At 45.0% G+C, this 17815-nt stretch overlaps 1 non-coding gene and 2 pseudogenes across 1 annotated transcript; 1 reads left to right on the plus strand and 2 right to left on the minus strand.

The window, feature by feature from the left end:
• Window positions 1–4597: 4597 nt before the first annotated feature.
• LOC114616541 lies at window positions 4598–4739 on the minus strand. Its single transcript, XR_003710653.1, has one exon. It is a non-coding gene; the product is annotated as a U4 spliceosomal RNA (small nuclear RNA).
• A 973-nt stretch (window positions 4740–5712) lies between these two features.
• Window positions 5713–7997, minus strand: LOC114616539 (annotated as a pseudogene).
• An 8347-nt stretch (window positions 7998–16344) lies between these two features.
• Window positions 16345–17458, plus strand: LOC114616540 (annotated as a pseudogene).
• Window positions 17459–17815: the final 357 nt, after the last annotated feature.

The following is a 17815-nucleotide window of genomic DNA, read 5'->3' on the forward strand; positions in this document are numbered from 1 at the left end:
TGTTCTGTTTAGGAAACTTATTGTCTATCAACGATAATTGTGAAAATGTTTTTGTGTGTTGGATTTCTAAGTGGCGGATGGCTTGCCAATGCTGCCATCTTCTGGATGGCATTGTGTACTGCACCATGCAAAGAAGAATCAAGTTCTTTATGTATGTGGTGAGAAATTTCACTCTTTTTACTTTGGAAAGGCATGGGCACTCTTTTTCCTATTTCCCTCTATATCCCTCATTAAATTTTTGGCTGTTTGTCACTGTTCCAGCCACCGGATGGAGTTAGGATGCTGTGCTACCATCGTAGAGTAAACTGGGTGGACTGTCTTCATTTCACCCTTTGGGACTTGTGTTCCTCCTACTCTGCCCTGCTTTATGCCGTAGGAGCATAGGCTAGCCTATAGGAAGCACATCTATAAGCCTCCATGTCCTTAGCTTCCAGGTAAATCAGGGCAGTGGAAAGCATTAAAACAAGATCAAAGGGAGAGGAGGGATCTGACCTGGCGCATCTCCTCCCTTAGTGCCATTTAAGGTCATATCTTCCATCTAAGGCCTTAACTAAAACAGCTTGTTCTCTAGAAAAGTGGTAATTACTTCCTACTTATGCCATTAAGAGCCAGAGCCAAATGTGATAACAGCCTCATTTGAATGAGAAATGCCTCTGATAGGCTCGTGCATCTGACATGTCCTCCCTCGATGCCGGTGCTGTCCTGATGCCGGTGCTGTCCTGATACACTCGTGTATCCGACCCTCTGCTCCCTAGCTGTGGGGAAGGTTATGGAACATTTATGATTTGGACCTTGCTGGAGGACATGCCACTGGGGGGGGGGTTGAGAGTTTATAGCCTCTCTCTACTTCCTGCTCTGTCTCCGTGTTTACTGTGTGTGGATGAAATGTGAACCTCTGCTTCCAGCAACTTCTGTCATGCCTTCCTTGCCATGTGGACTTTATCCCCCTGGAACTTGAAGCTAAAATTACTCCTTCTTCCTTAAATTGCTTTTGGTCATGAGATTTTTATCACAACAACAGAAAAGTAACTGATACAAGTCTCTGATTATTAAGCCAGTTAGAACGTGGCCGCCTATGGTCACCTGTTATAATGATCTATTAAATATCTATTAGGCCCGCTGAGAAAAAGGGCCCAAAATAAGTAACTGAAGGGAGGAAGGGCATATTTTGTTTTGCAGATCTAGGGGATGGAGCCCATACAGGGTTGGACACATGAGTGTAGAGGGACAGCACCACAGATAGGGAGCACTCAGTCAGATACACACTATTCGCTATTCGAGGCATTTCTCATTCAAATGAGGCTGTGAAGAAGGTGTTGATGCTGGAGGGCTCTGCCCATAGCCATGGGAACGTGAGGCAGCTCGGTTATATCTTGGTCAAATGAGAAGCAGACTCCTAAGGCCAGAAGGGCTGCCACCCCTGATGGCCTCCCATCCATTATAACTCCTCAAAGCAGTGCCCCTAAGCAGCTGGGGACCAATCATCCAAACACAGGTCTGTGGAGGACACTGAACATTCAAGTCATCAGTTCCAGACCACAGCAATGGAAAGCTGGTAACTGTTACCTCATCGTGCTATGATGTGGATAGAGAGTGTTCTCTAAATGCCTAGGTGTTGAAGGTTTGGGCCCTAGCATGACGCTTTTGGGAGGAAGTGGAACCTAGTGAAGAGAAGGGACCTAGTGGGCACAAGTCCCAGGAGCTATTCCTGAGGAGCATTGTGTGACTTTATGTTAACTCTACACAAGCTAGAGTCATCAGAGGGGTGGAGACTCCTTCATAAGATCTGGCTATAGCTGGGCAGTGGTGGCGCACACCTTTGATCCCAGCACTTGGGAGGCAGAGGCAGGCAGATTTCTGAGTTTGAAGCCAGCCTGGTCTACCGAGTGAGTTCCAAGACAGCCAGGGCTACACAGAGGAGACCCTGTCTCGAAAAACCAAGGTGGCAGGGGGGTTGGGGGGGGGAGATCTGGCTATAAGCAAGCCTGTGGAGAATTTTCTTAATTAGTGATTAATGGGGGAGGGCTCAACCCATTATGAGTGGTGCTATCCCTAAGCTGGTGGTCCTGGGTTCTATAAGAAAGCAGGCTGAACCAGCCATGGAGGGCAAGCCAGTGAGCAAGCACCCTCCATCAGCTCCTGCCTCCAGGTTCCAGCCCTATTTGAGTTCCTGACCTCACTGTTTTTGATTAAAAAAATTATTTATTTATTTTATGTGTATGAATACACTGTAGCTGTCTTCACACACACCATAAGAGGGCATCAGATCCCATTACAGATGGTTGTGAGCTACCATGTGGTTGCTGGGAATTGAACTCAGGACCTCTGGAAGAGCAGCCAGTGCTCTTAACTGCTGAACCATCTCCCCAGCCAGTGAAACTCGGTTTTAAATCATTATTTTATGTATGAATGTTTTGCCTGTGCCTGAGGAGGCTAGAAGGTGATGCTGGGTTCCCTGGAAATGAAGATACAGATGGTGGCTAACTGCCATGTGGGTGCTAGGAGCTGAGCATAGGTCCTCCAGAAGAGCAGCCAGTGCTGGTAACTGCTGTGCCATCTCTCCAGCCTCCACCTCTTCCTTTTTTAAAGTTTTGTATGACTGTGTGACTGAAGAGGATTTACATTTTCATTACACCCGCCCTTCTCATTTTCTCTATAGTTACTGTTACTCTTACACTGTTAACAACAATTCGGCGAACACTGGTGTGTGCTCTGACAAACTGGTCTCATTTCGTTTGGAGATAGTAGTGGGGTTGCTGGTCCTATGGTCATTCTATTTTTATTTCTTGAGCGTCCCCATATTGCTTTCCATGATGGGCATGAACTTCCCACAGTGTTTGGGAATTCCTTTGACTCTGCATCCTCATCAGAACTTGCTGTAATCATTTCGACAATAGTTGTCCTTACTGGGGTTATGACAAGGACACGGGCTGTAATTGCTAGAAATGCTGACCTTGCCCTGGGCCTGCAAATGTCTAATGGATAACTAAAAGCAAGATAAATCTTGGCACCTCTGCCTTCATTTTGTATTTGCTTTTTCTGCCTTAAACTTTGGAACAAATTCCTGCTCTACATGTTAATCATTTAGGTAGTGTTTGCCCTATTTCTCTGTTTCAAGGTTCAATGTACCCAGATAAATATCTAGGGAGTTTTAAAGATTTTTCTGGAACATCCTGAATGCCCTGCTGCAGAATTCCTAGAGGGACACTCCTAGAAGTCTACCTTCCTGGCCCTGCACCTTCCAGGAACAGGGTTTTACAGGCAGTTCATCCCATGTGGATACTGTCCACTTAAGCTGGAGCCATCTTCTCCCGGGAACTGAGTTGTGTCTCCCTCCCAGGATGACACGTCAGATGGAAAGCCAACATGTACGGTGAATGGAGGAGATGGCAGCAACTTCCTCAGCACCAAGAGGCGGTTGTTCCGTTGTGAGCAGCATCTACTGCTCACCCTGGCAAGGCTGAGTGCAAACTTCCTTTGTTCTCTTCGCTCTGAACAACCCGGGCCACTCCCGCTGCCCAGGAGACAACCCTTGGACCTGTTTTCCTCCCAGGGGCCATCTGACTTTCTTGTCTGTTTTTAAGCTATGTCCTCAAGTAGCCTCTCCTGTCCTCAAACTCATTTGTCAAACTGTGGATGACCCTAAACTTCTGACACCCCTGCCTCCACCCCCACACCCCAACACTGCTGGGCTTACAGGCATGTACCACCTGCCCTATTTATACAGCGCCAAGAACAGACCCCCAGGCCTGTGCCCGTTGTGAAAGCAACTGAACTACATCCCCAGCTGAGGGAGCCGGAGTTAGATCCCTGATAGGCAGATGATAGGTAGAGGGGCCACGAATAGATAAAAAAGGATGATCATTTTCCCGTTTCTTCTCATACTCCTGACTTGAGACAACTATCTAAATGTCTGGTGGGCTTTTTCTCCTACCAGTAGGGTTCCCCTGCCACTGGGATTGGAGACTGGAGGAGTTGAAATGAATGCTTATTTTATCATGAAGCAGAGGCCGGGGTGGAATTCCATGGCATGGAGCGTCAAATGCGTGTATTTTATTTAAAGGCTTGGTTCCTTCGGGTGGTACTGGAAGATGGCGGAACCTTTAAGAGAAAGGTCATTAGGTCACTGAGGGCATGCTCTAGAAAAGGATTGTGGGAACCAGTTTCTTCTCTTTCTCTCACCTTTCCTGGCTCACAAGAAGCTTCCTATGTTATGCATTTCCAGCATAAAGTGCCTTGGTGGATGAAAATGATGACAAGACCGCTCGCTCCAAGGTACGGCTGATGAAGAGGGGTTTAGTGTAGATATGAGGGAGGACGGCCAGAGGCATCTGCGAGACTCCAGACTGAACCAGGCCATGAGAGGAGAGAGAGAAGGCAAAGCGAGAAGCGAAGAGTGGAGAGAGGAGAGAGGGCAAGTGGATCAAGGGAGGAGCCCAGGACCAAAAGAGTGCTGGGCAGAAAAGGGAGGTTGATGGCACAAGAAACCGAGAAACCGGAGGAAGGGAGGAGGAAGGGAAGCAAAGCGTCTGGACTACAGAGATTTAGGGTAGGGGGCGGGGACGAGAAGTGCTGGGCGGAGCCACAGAGAGCTCACAGGAATGAGCCTTGTCCAGGGTTTCTTTGGGACCTGACAGCTTGAGACCTGAAATAACAGTACCCTCAATTCTGTTTTCAATTAGCCATAATCGCGCCTTGGGTAAACCTCATTGGCTACGATGCTGCCACTGCGCAAAGCTGGGCACTCAATTTTGGACTGACCATGTAAAACTGATTCAAAACTAAACTTTCTTTTCTGAATTTTAATTTATTTTAAAAACACTATTTTTTATTTATGTATATGTATGTGAACCTGTATTACTGTATGTGCCAAAAGAGGGCATCAAATCCCCTGAGACTCTAGTCATAGGCAGTTGTGAGGTACCATGTAGGTGCTGGGAATTGAACCTAGGTCCTTTGCAAGAGCAGCTAGTGTTCTTTTTTGTTTTGTTTTGTTTTTCGAGACAGGGTTTCTCTGTGTAGCCCTGGCTGTCCTGGAACTCACTTTGTAGACTAGGTTGGCCTCGAACTCAGAAATCCACCTGCCTCTGCCTCCCAAGTGCTGGGATTAAAGGCGTGCGCCACCACCGCCTGGCGAGCAGCTAGTGTTCTTAAGCACTGAGCCGTCTCTCCAGCCTTCCTTTTTCTTTCTTTCTTTCTCTTTCTTTCTTTCTTTCTCTCTCTCTCTCTCTCTCTCTCTCTCTCTCTCTCTCTCTCTCTCTGTCTCTCTCTCTCTCTCTTTTCTTTCTTTTTCCTTTTTATCTCATCTGTATTTACCTTTTAAGGCAGAATGTGATTGGGCACTATTATTTCCATTCACAAGCCTTGCTGAGAGTTAGAAGACCTAGGGAAACTTAAGGTTTTGTTCTTGGTACTTTGGATAGCAAGCCACTTGGGGAGCTCCTGTCAAGTTGTTTTAACTTGTGTTTACTTCTAAGACTAGCACATGCAGAATTAACTACAGGGAATGAAAGTTTTAAGATGTAACTTAAGCCATCTTAATTTGGTCTACTAAGGAATCCAGCTCAACAGCTAAACACTTCCGACCACAGAGTTAACGTTAACAGCAGGTTACGTCTTACGACAAACGTTCTATCAGCCTTTTGAGTCAAACCTACAGTATCACAGTATCACATGTAGACATTTGATCTTCCCCATAGTTTTCACGCCACACAGATGTTTTAAATGTTCACAAAAATAAACAGAAATCATGGAAAATATATTATCAGAAGGAATGAAGGTAAGCATCAAACACATAGTTCTGGTGAAGCTTAGTCTACTTCTTCCATGCGTGATGTGTCGTCACCTCCTTCCAGGGGTGGCATTTCTTCAGTTACAGCAGCACTGGTCTCATCCACAGTGGGATCATCCTCTTCAATACCTAGACCAAGCTTGATCATCCTGTAGAGCCTGTTAGCATGGGTCTGAGGATCTTCCAGACTGGAGCCAGAAGACAGGAGTGCAGTTTCGTACAGCAAGATGACCAGATATTTCACAGCCTTGTCATTCTTGTCAGCCTCTGCCTTTTGACTTAAGGTTTCAATAATGGAGTAATCAGGGATTATCTCCAGGTGTTTCTTTGCTGCCATGTAACCCATTGTTGAGTTGTCTCTGAGGGCTTGAGCTTTCATGATTCTCTCCATGTTTGCTGTCCACCCATACGTGCTTGTGACAATACAACCTGGGAATGTCGCCAGTCGGTTTGACACAACCACCTCTTCAACCTTTTCCTCCAAAATATCTTTCATAATTTTGCAGAGGTTCTCAAATTTTGTCTTTTTCTCTTCCTGTTTCTTCTTTTCTTCTTCATCTTCTGGAAGTTCCAGTCCCTCTTTGGTAACAGACACCAAGGTCTTGCCCTCAAATTCCTTCAGCTGTTGCACACAATGCTCATCAATGGGCTCAATCATATAGATTACTTCTAAGTCATGCTTTCGGAGACGTTCCACAAAGGCTGAGTTAGCAACCTGGTCCTTGGTCTCACCTGTGATAAAATAGATGTGCTTCTGGTTTTCCTTCATTCTGGTGCAGTAGTCCTTCAGAGACCCCATCTCATCCCCAGAAGCAGATGTGTAGTACCGCAACAGCTCTGAAAGCTTCTTCCGATTTTGAGAGTCTTCATGAATTCCAAGCTTTATGTTTTTTGAGAACTGCTCATTAAACTTCTTGTAGTTCTTTTTATCTTCTGCCAGTTCAATAAATAGTACTAAGCATTTCTTGACCAAATTCTTCCTGATAACTTTCAGAATTTTGCTTTGCTGCAGCATTTCACGGGAAATATTTAGAGGGAGATCCTCAGAATCCACCACCCCTCTAATGAAATTCAGATACTCGGGGATTAACTCCTCACAGTTATCCATGATAAAAACTCTGCGAACATACAACTTGATGTTGTTCTTTTTCTTTCTGTTTTCAAACAGATCAAAAGGAGCGCGTCCTGGGACAAAAAGAAGGGCCCGGAATTCTAATTGTCCTTCAACAGAAAAATGCTTTACTGCCAAATGTTCTTCCCAATCGTTGGTTAAGCTCTTGTAGAACTCTCCGTATTCTTCATTAGTAGTGTCATCAGGATTCCTGGTCCAAATCGGCTTTGTTTTGTTGAGTTCTTCTTGATCAATGTACTTTTCCTTTATCTTCTTTTTCTTCTTGTCACCATCCTTCTTCTCTTCTTCATCAGAACCAACATCTTCTATTTCAGGCTTGTCATCAGACTCCTTTTCTTCTTTTTCTTTCTCTTCCTCCTTCTTTTCCTTTTCTTCAGCCTCATCATCACGGACTTCCTTATCATGTTCCTTCTCCACAAACAGAGTAATGGGATAGCCAATAAACTGAGAATGCTTCTTCACAATCTCCTTTATTCTCCTTTCCTCCAAATACTCAGTTTGGTCTTCCTTCAGATGCAAGATCACCTTTGTCCCACGGCCCATTGGCTCCCCTGTGTCAGTCCTCACTGTGAAGGATCCCCCAGCTGAGGACTCCCAGGCATACTGGTCATCATCATTGTGCTTCGTGATGACAGTCACTTTCTCAGCAACCAAATACGCAGAGTAAAAACCAACACCAAACTGGCCAATCATAGAGATATCTGCACCAGCCTGCAAAGCCTCCATGAAGGCTTTGGTGCCTGACTTGGCAATAGTGCCAAGGTTATTGATCAAGTCAGCCTTGGTCATTCCAATTCCAGTATCCACAATAGTGAGGGTTCGATCCTGTTTGTTGGGAATGGGATTAATGTGCAGCTCCTTTTCCGAGTCGAGTTTACTAGGGTCCGTCAAGCTCTCGTATCTGATTTTATCCAGAGCATCCAATGAATTGGAAATGAGCTCCCTCAGAAAGATCTCTTTGTTCGAGTAAAAAGTATTGATGATCAAGGACATTAACTGGGCAATTTCTGCCTGAAAGGCAAAGGTCTCAGCCTCCTCCATTGGTTGGTCTTGGGTCTGGGTTTCCTCAGGCATCTTGGCTGAATGAGCACGCACGAAACGTGATTACCCGTACCAGGACTCTGAAGCAACTGGCGCCTCTTTTTTCTTTCTTATTGTTAGTTTCTTTAGTGTACAGACAATAACTTTCTTTCAGGGGACTTTTTTTTTGAGGGAGGGCCTTAAGAATCCTAGGCTATCCCAAGAGTCACTATATAGCCACAGATGGCAAGCTCTTGATCCTCACATGACATCTTGCAAGACTTGGTATTAAAGGCATGTGCTACCATCCCATATTTCATTACGTTTTCATGGCTATATATCATATACACCTTGCTCATATTCATATATATATTTAATTTAAATCTAGATCCTATATATGATAGACTGAACCTTTTTCTTTTATAAGTTATTTGCTTCAGGTATTTTACTATAGAAATGGAAAGCTGCCTGATACAGAAACCTATCGGTAAATGCTTTCAAACTAGGTGTCGATAGTGTCTAAAATAAATAAGTCTTCACTAGACAGCCCAGGAATGCTGTGTTCAGCCACTGTGTATGAAAGGAGAGGCTGTGTCATGCTTGATACGTGAAGCAGTGTATGCAAATACTCACTCCTGGTACTGATACGGAAGACCTACACCCTCCATCGGCATTGCCCGTGTTTGGAATTTTCAGAAGCAGTTTGCTTTCTTTGTTAACCTTTTCCTAACCCGTATCCTCCAGTTTTCTCACATTCTACAGTCTGAGGTCATACTCCATTCTCAGGTGATTTTATTGCCTGTTGGCCTAGCCACTTCAAAGCCAAAACTAGCTCTGTTTTGCACAAAGCTTTTAGATTGTTTTGCACAATCAAGCAAACTAGTTTCCTCAAATGTGCGCGTTGGACATCTTTTGTGCTTTTAGCTGGTGTTCGTGGTGAGAATGGAAGCAAGCATCACCGAAGGGATATCTCAGGGAAAGACTTGTATGTCTGCCAGCTGTGACCTTAGACATGAGTTTTCTGACTTGAGAAAAGTCACAATCCCTTCCACAACTTCTGTTATTTTGTGGGGAGAAAGGAAGGGAATGCTGGGTTGTGCTTAGGATTCCTTGGGTTCAGTTAGACTATAGGAACAAGTTTGTGACCTTCATTTTGCTTCAGTGTCCTGGCTAGTTTTATGTCTGCTTCATACAAACTAGGATCCTTAGAGAACATGCCTCCGTAAGATCAGGCTATAGGCATAGCTGTAAGGCATTTTCTTAATTAGTCATTGAAGTGCATCAGCTCCCGCCTCCAGGTTCCTGCCCTGTTTTAAGTTTCTATCCTGATTTCCTTGTATGATGAACAGTGATGTGGAAGCATAAGCCAAATAAACCCTTTTCTCCTCAACTCTTTGGTCATGGTGTTTTACAGCAATAGTAGTCTAACTGAGACAAGTTAGTACCGGGATAGTGGGTGTGGCTGTGACAGAACTGACCACACTTTTTGGGAAGGATTGTGGAAGAACTTTGGGCTAGAAAAGGCATTGCGTTAAGAGCTCAGTGAGCTTTCTGTGGGAGCTTAGAAGATAAGAATACTGAGAGCCATACAGAAGATGGAGGCCTGGCTTGTAACACTTCCGAGACCCTACCAGGGCACTTGCATGAAGAATCAGTGGTATTTGGTCAGCTGGAACTGAAGAATCAGCTGCGATTAATAAGAGACCAGAACCACTAAAGTAAAACATTTGCTTTGCTGGGACAATGGGTGCTGGTCAGCTAGGGCTGAAGAATCAGCTTTGGTGACGAAGAGACCAGCATTACTGAGGTGAAATCTTCTGGGAAGCGTTTCCTTAGGGCCAGCACATAGAAGCTGTGATCCAGAAGTGGCCAAGTTTGTGCTGCCTTGTGATAGCAGCTGAACTTGGTAGTTTAAATCACTCAGCTGGTACTGGTTTTGAAGGCAGGAAGGGATCATAGAGAACAACTGAGGTTTGCTACTGGGACAGGCTATAAAGGAAGGCCCAGCCAGAGAACCAATAGAAGCCCTGGGATTCAAGAGGTCGTGCAGAGAAGCCGAAGCTTGGTGGCCTGAAGAGAGTCTGTGAGAGGCTGTTGGTGGACGTGTAGCCCAGTTTTAGCAGAAGATTCCAGCATTTTGGAGATTCTAAGACCATGCATGGGATGACTGCCAAGAACAGCAGTAGCTGTCACTAGAAGACAAGCTGTGTGTTGCAGAGAGCAGAGCCAGAGCAGGTCCCCAAGCCACCTGGAGGAGGCCGGATTGTGAGTAACTCTCAGATATTAGAGTTATCTATACTTCTGGAGTTTTGATTTTGCTTTGTTCATATTGTGACTGTGTCCTGGTTTCTCTCTCTTGAAGTACAAAAGCACTTATTTTTTATTTTACAAGAGCCTACAGTTGAGAGACTTTAAACTTAATTTTTTAAAAAGTCTTACAGAGAATTTGGATTTTATTTTATTTTAATTTTTTTTTTTTGAGAATTTGGATTTTAAAAGAGACTGGATTTTTTTTTTTTTTAAAAGACAGCCTTTAAAGTGGTGAATTTGTTAAGGCTGTGGGACTTTCCAAGTTTGTAAAATGTTTTTTGTCTTAAGAGTTTCTGTTGCTATGAGGAGGCACCGTGACCACAGCAACGCATAATGGAAGACTTTTAATTGGGGCTGGCTCACAGATTCAGAGATTTAGCTCATTATTGTCATGGTGGGAAACAGAGTGGTGCCCAGGCAGACGCGGTGCTAGAAAAGAAGCAGAGAGTTCTACACTGGGGTCTTTAGGCAGCATGAAGAGAAAGTGATACTGGGCCTGGCTTGAGTATTTGAAATCTCAAAGCCCACCCTCAGTGATACACTTCTCCAACAAGGCCACACCCACTCCAACAAAACCACACCTCCTAATACTGCCACTCCCTGAGAGCCTGTGGGAGCCATTTTCATTTAAACCATCACAGTTTTATATTGTGATGTCTTTATTAATGTGTTTATGTTGGGATTGAACAAGAAAGAACTGGTTGTGGCTTAACAGTGATGTGTTTGTGTATCAAATTGATAAGAGGTCAGCTGTCCTGGTTAGTTTATGTCAGCTGGTCACAAACTAGAGTCATCAAGAGAGGAGGGAGCCTTCATTGAGAAAAGGCCTCCACAGGCTCAGGCTGTACGCAGGCCTGTAAAGCAATTCCTTAATTAGTGAGGGATGTGGGAGGGCTCAGCCATTGTGGGGGGGGGCATGCCCTGGCCTGGTGCTCTTGGGTTCTATAAGAAAGCAGGCTGAGCAAGCCATGGGGAGCAAGGCAGTAAACAGTGACTCCATGCTCTCTGTATCAGCTCCTGCCTCCAGGTTCCTGTCCTACACGAGTTCCTGACTCCACTGCTTTTGATGATAAATTGTCATATGGGACTGTGAGCGACACAAACCCTTTCCTTCCCAAGTTGCTTTTGGCCCTGGTGTTTCATCTCAGCAAACTGTAACCCTAAGGCAGTCAGCTTTGTCATGGCCACAAGCTGGGATGCGCTTGATGTTCTCCAGAGCCTATTTGTAATACATAACCATTTAAATTTTCTCATATTTTTACCAGTGAAGACAGGAGGGGTGTGAACTGATGTAGAAACCAGTGCGCTCAGCGAGGTAACTTCTCTTTCTTTCTTTCTTTCTTTCTTTCTTTCTTTCTTTTTTTTTAAAAAGATTTATTTTTATGTAGACGAGTACGCTATAGCTGTCTTCAAGACATACCAGAAGAGGGCATCAGATCCCATTACAGATGGCTGTAAGCCACTACGTGGTTGCCGAGAATTGGATTCAGGACCTCTGAAAGAGCAGTCAGTGCTCCTAACACCTGAGCCGTCTCTCCAGCCCAATTTTATTTTCTTAACTATATACAAAGTATCTTTACAAGCCTGATCCTACAACAAAACTGCCAGCTCTTTAGAAATCTTTCTACCTGTGTCATTCTACAGAGCTAGGCTACCTTCTCTTGAGCTCCAAACCCAAGGGGAGTCCTTAGCTCTCTTTCCTAGAATCCTGTTTTCACCTGTGTCCTGACAGCTGCTTCTCTGTTGTCCCTGGAAGCCCAAAGAGATAATCTCTAAAATCCCTTCCACAGAGGCTCTCGCACTCGTGGGCGAGAGAGAACCATCAAAGGTCCCATTGGTTACAAAAGAAATCTCCAGCTTTTTCCCCTCACCTTTGCCGGGCTGAACCATGTTACCATCATGGAGGTGGGGACCCCAAGACAAGTCAGTAAGGGTCAAATCCTTTCACTTTTACACTGAGGTAGCTCAAGGCCATCCAGCTGACTTTGCCTTGAGTCATAGAGCAAGGACCACAAGATTTCTCCTAAGCAACTTGCCTTAAACTAGGCAGGGACTTTCCATTCTTTAGCATTCATATTTATGGAGGCTTTTAGAGACACACCCAAACTGCATCTCTTCAAGACACACCTAACTGCATCTGACAACCATTTAAGCTTTTATTTTTTGCTAACAGTTAGGTTTTCTAGGTACAATAATCAAATATCCTGTAACATCTCTTGGTCTATCTGCTCTCAACATGGGAGGGAGGGAGGATATGGCAGCAAGGACAGCTAGAGGCTGAAGCGGCGGGACAGTGAGGGTGAGGGCACACCTCTCAGTAGACTCTGAAGCAGGGACTCCAGAGGGTACTTTAGGCAGCTCTCAAGACCAGGCTGTAAATGTCAAGGCCACGCCCATTTTCCCATCAAGTTTGCACATGCTAAAGGCTGAGGCTCCCCTGTCTCCCCAACAGTGCTCTGGGTTAGGGACTGGCCCCCCCCCCCACCCCCAGAGTGCTGTCAGTTTGGGATCTGGCTTACCTTTTGCTAATGACAACTCTGTTCTGCTTGTTTGGTTTCTGACCCCAGGACAAGTGTTTGAGGTGCCGAATTTCACATATTGAGGCAGACCTGGCTTCCAGGTTCTCCCAGCATCCCTCAGTCCTGTGTGGCATAACCTGCTCCCCACCCTGAACTTCCCAGCCCATGTGGCGGTGACTTTATCAGAGTTATGTAGTGTCTAGTACTCTACAGCTTCAGAATGGGGATTAGTGCAAGGGACATTGGGGGAAAAAAGACGTGAATCATGAATTTTCACCGTTAATACTCTTATTTCCTTTCCTCTCTTCAGTGCCTCAAAAAATCCTCTGCCTAGTGCTGCTCTTCCCTTCCTCCCTCTTCTTCCCCTCCCCCTCTTCCTCCCCTCCCCCTTCCTCCCCCTTCCTCCCCTCCCCCTTTCTCCCCCTTCCTCCCCTCCCCCTTCCTCCCTCTTCTTCCCCTCCCCCTTCCTCCCTCTTCTCCTTCCCCCTCCTTTGTGAGACAGGATCTGTAACTCAGGTTGGCCTGGAACTAAATCTCTCTCTCATGTGTGAAATATGACACTTCTAGGAATTAGTATTTTACTTATACGAATACTTTTTGAAATAAAGGGACACAAGAAAGACATAGATTAGAATGCTACTGTTGAAAACAACGTGGGATTGTGCTGCCCAGGCATCCCCTGGGCTGAGGGGACCAAGTACTAGGAGGGTTATGGGAGGGTGCCAGCAAAGGCCTCCAGCAGGCAGCAGGGGCCCAGCCCTGTTTTCTCCCAAGGCCACCTCCTCCCAGGAGGCCACCCAGTGTGCTCAGGGTGAAGGTGGAAATGTGAGCTTCTCTGTACTTTCTGGGACAACCCCAGCGTTGCACCTTCCTTTCAAGAAGCTGAGCTGCAATTCTTTATCTAGTTATTCTGTCTTTTATAAATGACATGCATGTTTATTAACACATTATGAATTATGACTTGATCTACAAATATTTTTGGCCCATTACCTCATTCAAACAAGTTAAGAAACACTCCTTAAAAAATATCTAGAAAACCTTTCTCTCCCATTCTCTTCCCCTTCCTCTCCCTGCCCTCTCTTCTTTTATTCTTCTTTTCCTCCTCCTTCTTTGTTGTTTTTTAAAGATTTTATTTTTATTCTAAATTGTGAATATGTGTGTGCCTTTGTGCATGAGGAGGCATTTCCCAGCCAATATTTTGTGTTCTCTCCAGTTAAGAATTCTAAAATATAACTCTTATCTATCTATCTATCTATCTATCTATCTATCTATCTATCTATCTATCTATCTTTCCATCCATCCATCCATCCAAGACAGGGTTTCATTATATGGTTCCAGATGGCCTGGAAATTGCTATGTACACTGGATTGACCTTGAACTCGATGAGATTAGCCTACCCTGCTCTTCAGAGTTCTGGGGTTAAATACATGTGCTCCTGCATTTGGCTCAAACTATCTTTTTAAAAACAAATTTATTTTTAATTTTATATGCATTAGTGTTTTTCCTGCATGTGTGTCTGTGAGGGTGTTGGATAAGCTGGAACTGGAGTTACAGATAGTTGTAAGTTGCTGTGTGAGTGAGTCCTCCTGAAGAGTAGTAGCAAGGGCTCTTAAGTGTTGAGCCATCTCCTCAAATTGTCTCTTTAAGATGAAAATCTGATTAGTCACTGTGGTGGTTGGAATAAGAATGGCTTTCACAGTTTCGTATATTTGGATGCTTTGTCATTAGGGAGTGGCAGTGTTTGAGAAAGATTTGGACTTGTGGCTGAGAAGGTGTGATCTTGTTGGAGGATCCCCTCCTTCCCTCCTCCTTCTCTTCTTTCTTCACCTGCTTCCATGCTGCTGTGCTTTCTGCCACGAATGTAATGACCTCTGAAATTCTAAGTCGGCCCTGATTAAGGGATTTATTTTAATTTAATTTAATTTTTTAAAATAAGAGCTGCCTTGTGACTCCTCAACAGCAATAGAACAGAGACTAAGATGTTCACTTATCTTTCTAAATCCCTAAGACTTTCTTTCTGTTGCTCTTAAGACAAAGACCAAACTTATGAGGCAGAAGCCAGAAGACTGTAAAGTGTTTTGTTGTTGTTTCTTTGTTGTTTTTCGGAGACGGTGTCTTGTGTCTTTCATGAGACTGGCCTCACATTTCCTGTTCAGCAGATACTTTTGCCTCCGCCTCCTGAGCACTGGGATTATGAGTGTGCACCACTGCCCTGGTTAGATTTCTGTCAATTTGACAAAAGCTACAATCATCTTAAACGAGAGCGCCTCAGTGGAGAAAATATTCCCATCAGATTCTTCTGGAGGCTAGCCTGTGGGGTTTCACTGGTGATTAATGTGGAATTTTTTTTTTTTTTTTTCGAGACAGGTTTTCTCTGTGTAGCCCTGGCTGTCCTGGAACTCACTCTGTAGACCAGGCTAGCCTCGAACTCTTGGACTCGGAAATCAACCTGCCTCTGCCTCCCAAGTGCTGGGATTAAAGGCATGTGCCACCACCACCCGGCTAATTGATGTGGAATTAAAGCTCTGTACCAACCACACCTGGTCCAGCCTTTCCCGGCTCTGCTCTGCCCTGCCCTCCCCTCCCTCCCCTCCCAGCCTCACCCACTCCTTATGTGTATGGGTATTTTCCCTGCATGTATACCTGCATACCACATGCATGCCTGGTGCCCATAGAGGCCAGAAAACAATATCAAGTTTTCTTTCTTTCTTTCTTTCTTTCTTTCTTTCTTTCTTTCTTTCTTTCTTTCTTTCTTTCTTTCTTTCAGTTTTTTCAAGACAGGGTTTCTCTGTGTATCTCTGCCTGTCCTGGAACTCACTCTGTAGACCAGGCTGGCCTAAAACTCAGAAATCTGCCTGCCTCTGCCTCCCAAGTGCTGGGATCAAAGGGGTGCACCACCATTGCTGGGCCAAGTTTCTTAGAATTAGAATTACAGACAGTTATAAGTTTTTGTGTTGGGTGCTGAGAATTGAACCCTGGTCCTTTGAAAAAGCAGTCAGTGTTCTGAACTATTGAACCATCTCTCCAGCCCTGGCCTTTTCTCTCTCTGAGATGGTCTTATTCTGTGGTCCAGGCATATCCATAACTCATGATGTAGCCCGCATGAGTTGGCCTTGAGCTCATAGCAACCGTCCTGCTTCAGCTTGGCAAATGCTGGGATTATAAGTATGAACCACTCACTGTGCTCTACTTCTGCTCACACCTAACTTTCTATTTAGCTGAGCATGGTGGACACCCATCTCTAATCTAAAAATTTGGGAGGCAAAGGCAGAAGGATCAAGAATTCAAGGTCAGCCTGTGTTATATTGTTACAGTAGCGTTAGAGAACCATTAAATGAGAAAATTATTTTCTTACGAAGAAAATGAAATCTCTAGTCTGGGTGGAGACCCCACATCCAGTTGGGCTGGCCCATTGCCTAGCTAAGGGATAGCCTCTCGGGAAGATGGGTTTGTCATGCTAAAGGGGTGGCAAGAATATTTATCCCTTTCGTAAGCTAATACATTTTTGAGCAGGCATCTCGCGGGGGTGCCGCTTCGCTTCCACACTCATCTGGGAGGACCGGAGAGGAAGGATGTCGTCATTGCTTGAGGCTGAGATGGAGTTCCTAATAACCATCTTTCACAAGGACCACGAGCGGCTGCGCATCAGCAACTATCAGCCGAATAAGCTGGTTTTTGAGTTCATAATCGACCCATGGAGGCGACTCTGTGTAGACTGCACCATCCCCAGTTCCTACCCATCTTCGCCAGCAGTATGGAGTTTGCATTCTGACGATCCAGAACTCTCATTGATTGCGGAACGCCTGGAAGATTTGATGCCTAACGTTACGCTTACTCAGCAGATCAAGTGCCTGCTCAGTGAACTCTGCAGTGCACACGACCTGCCTGAACACCCGGATGTGGAGACACTGGAGGAGTCGGTCCCCATCGCTCAGAAGGCGGCATTAGAAGAGTTGTCTTCAGAAGACGAAGATTCAGCTGACGGGCTGGAAGACTTGGATCATTATGAGCTGAAAGAAGAGACTAGTGGTGAGAAAAAGTCAGAGGACGAAGGGCTTCAGAAAGACCATTAATGGCAAGAACATTTGAGAGGTGCTGTGTCTAGCTCAGTGTGTGCTTCAGATAGACTTATGAAAGAACTCAGAGATATACAGATCAGAGAGTTACAAATCAGGGACTTATTCCGTGGAACTGGTAAATGACAGCGTATATGACTGGCATGTTAAACTGAGGAAGGTTGACCCTGATAGTCCCTTGTACAGTGACCTTCAGCTCTTGGAAGAAAAAGAAGGCATAGACTATATTTTACTTCTCTTTCAAAGATAGCTTTCCATTTGATCCTCCATTTGTTCGTGTTGAGTCGCCTGTTCTTTCTGACGGGCATGTCATGGATGGAGGGGCGTTGTGTATGCTCACCAAACAGGGCTGGAGCAGCGCCTACTCCATGGAATCAGTCATCATACAAATCAGTGTAACCTTAGTCAAAGGCCAGGCCAGGGTATCCTTTGAAGCAGATAAGAATCAATATAATCTAGAAGCAGCCCAACAGGCCTATAACCACTTTGTGCAGGTGCATGAGGAAACAGGCTGGTCCACTTCTCCCAAGGAAGCTGGGTAAATGGTAGACTGTCGAGTATTTGGAACAATGTAGCTTTAAAGACACAAGCTTTGCATATCTTTGTAACAGTAGTGGGGGAAGATATTAGCTAATTGGTGTTTTAGTGGACAGTCTGTCAACTGATGGCCAGTAGACATTCCAACCTTCTTCGTTTGCTTACTGTGGGCTGAACTGTGAGCCTTTCCTGTGGTTTTCCCTGATAAATAATCATAACGTCAATTTTTCATCATCTGTTTTCTTTGATTAAGTGAAATGTGTTAAGTAGGCCAGTCAGTTATGATTTTAGGTAATGTTTGTTTATTGGCCTCTGGGGGGGGGGGGGGGGCCGGGCGGGGGAGGGTAATGAGTATTTACAGACATTTGTTCCATTTAGTGCCAATAAAAGTTTTGCTAGTGTCCAATACTGGTTTAGAAAAAAATAAAAA

Source organism: Grammomys surdaster, unplaced genomic scaffold (genome assembly GCF_004785775.1).
Source record: "Grammomys surdaster isolate TR1022 unplaced genomic scaffold, NIH_TR_1.0 332487, whole genome shotgun sequence".
NCBI classification, from domain to species: domain Eukaryota; kingdom Metazoa; phylum Chordata; class Mammalia; order Rodentia; family Muridae; genus Grammomys; species Grammomys surdaster.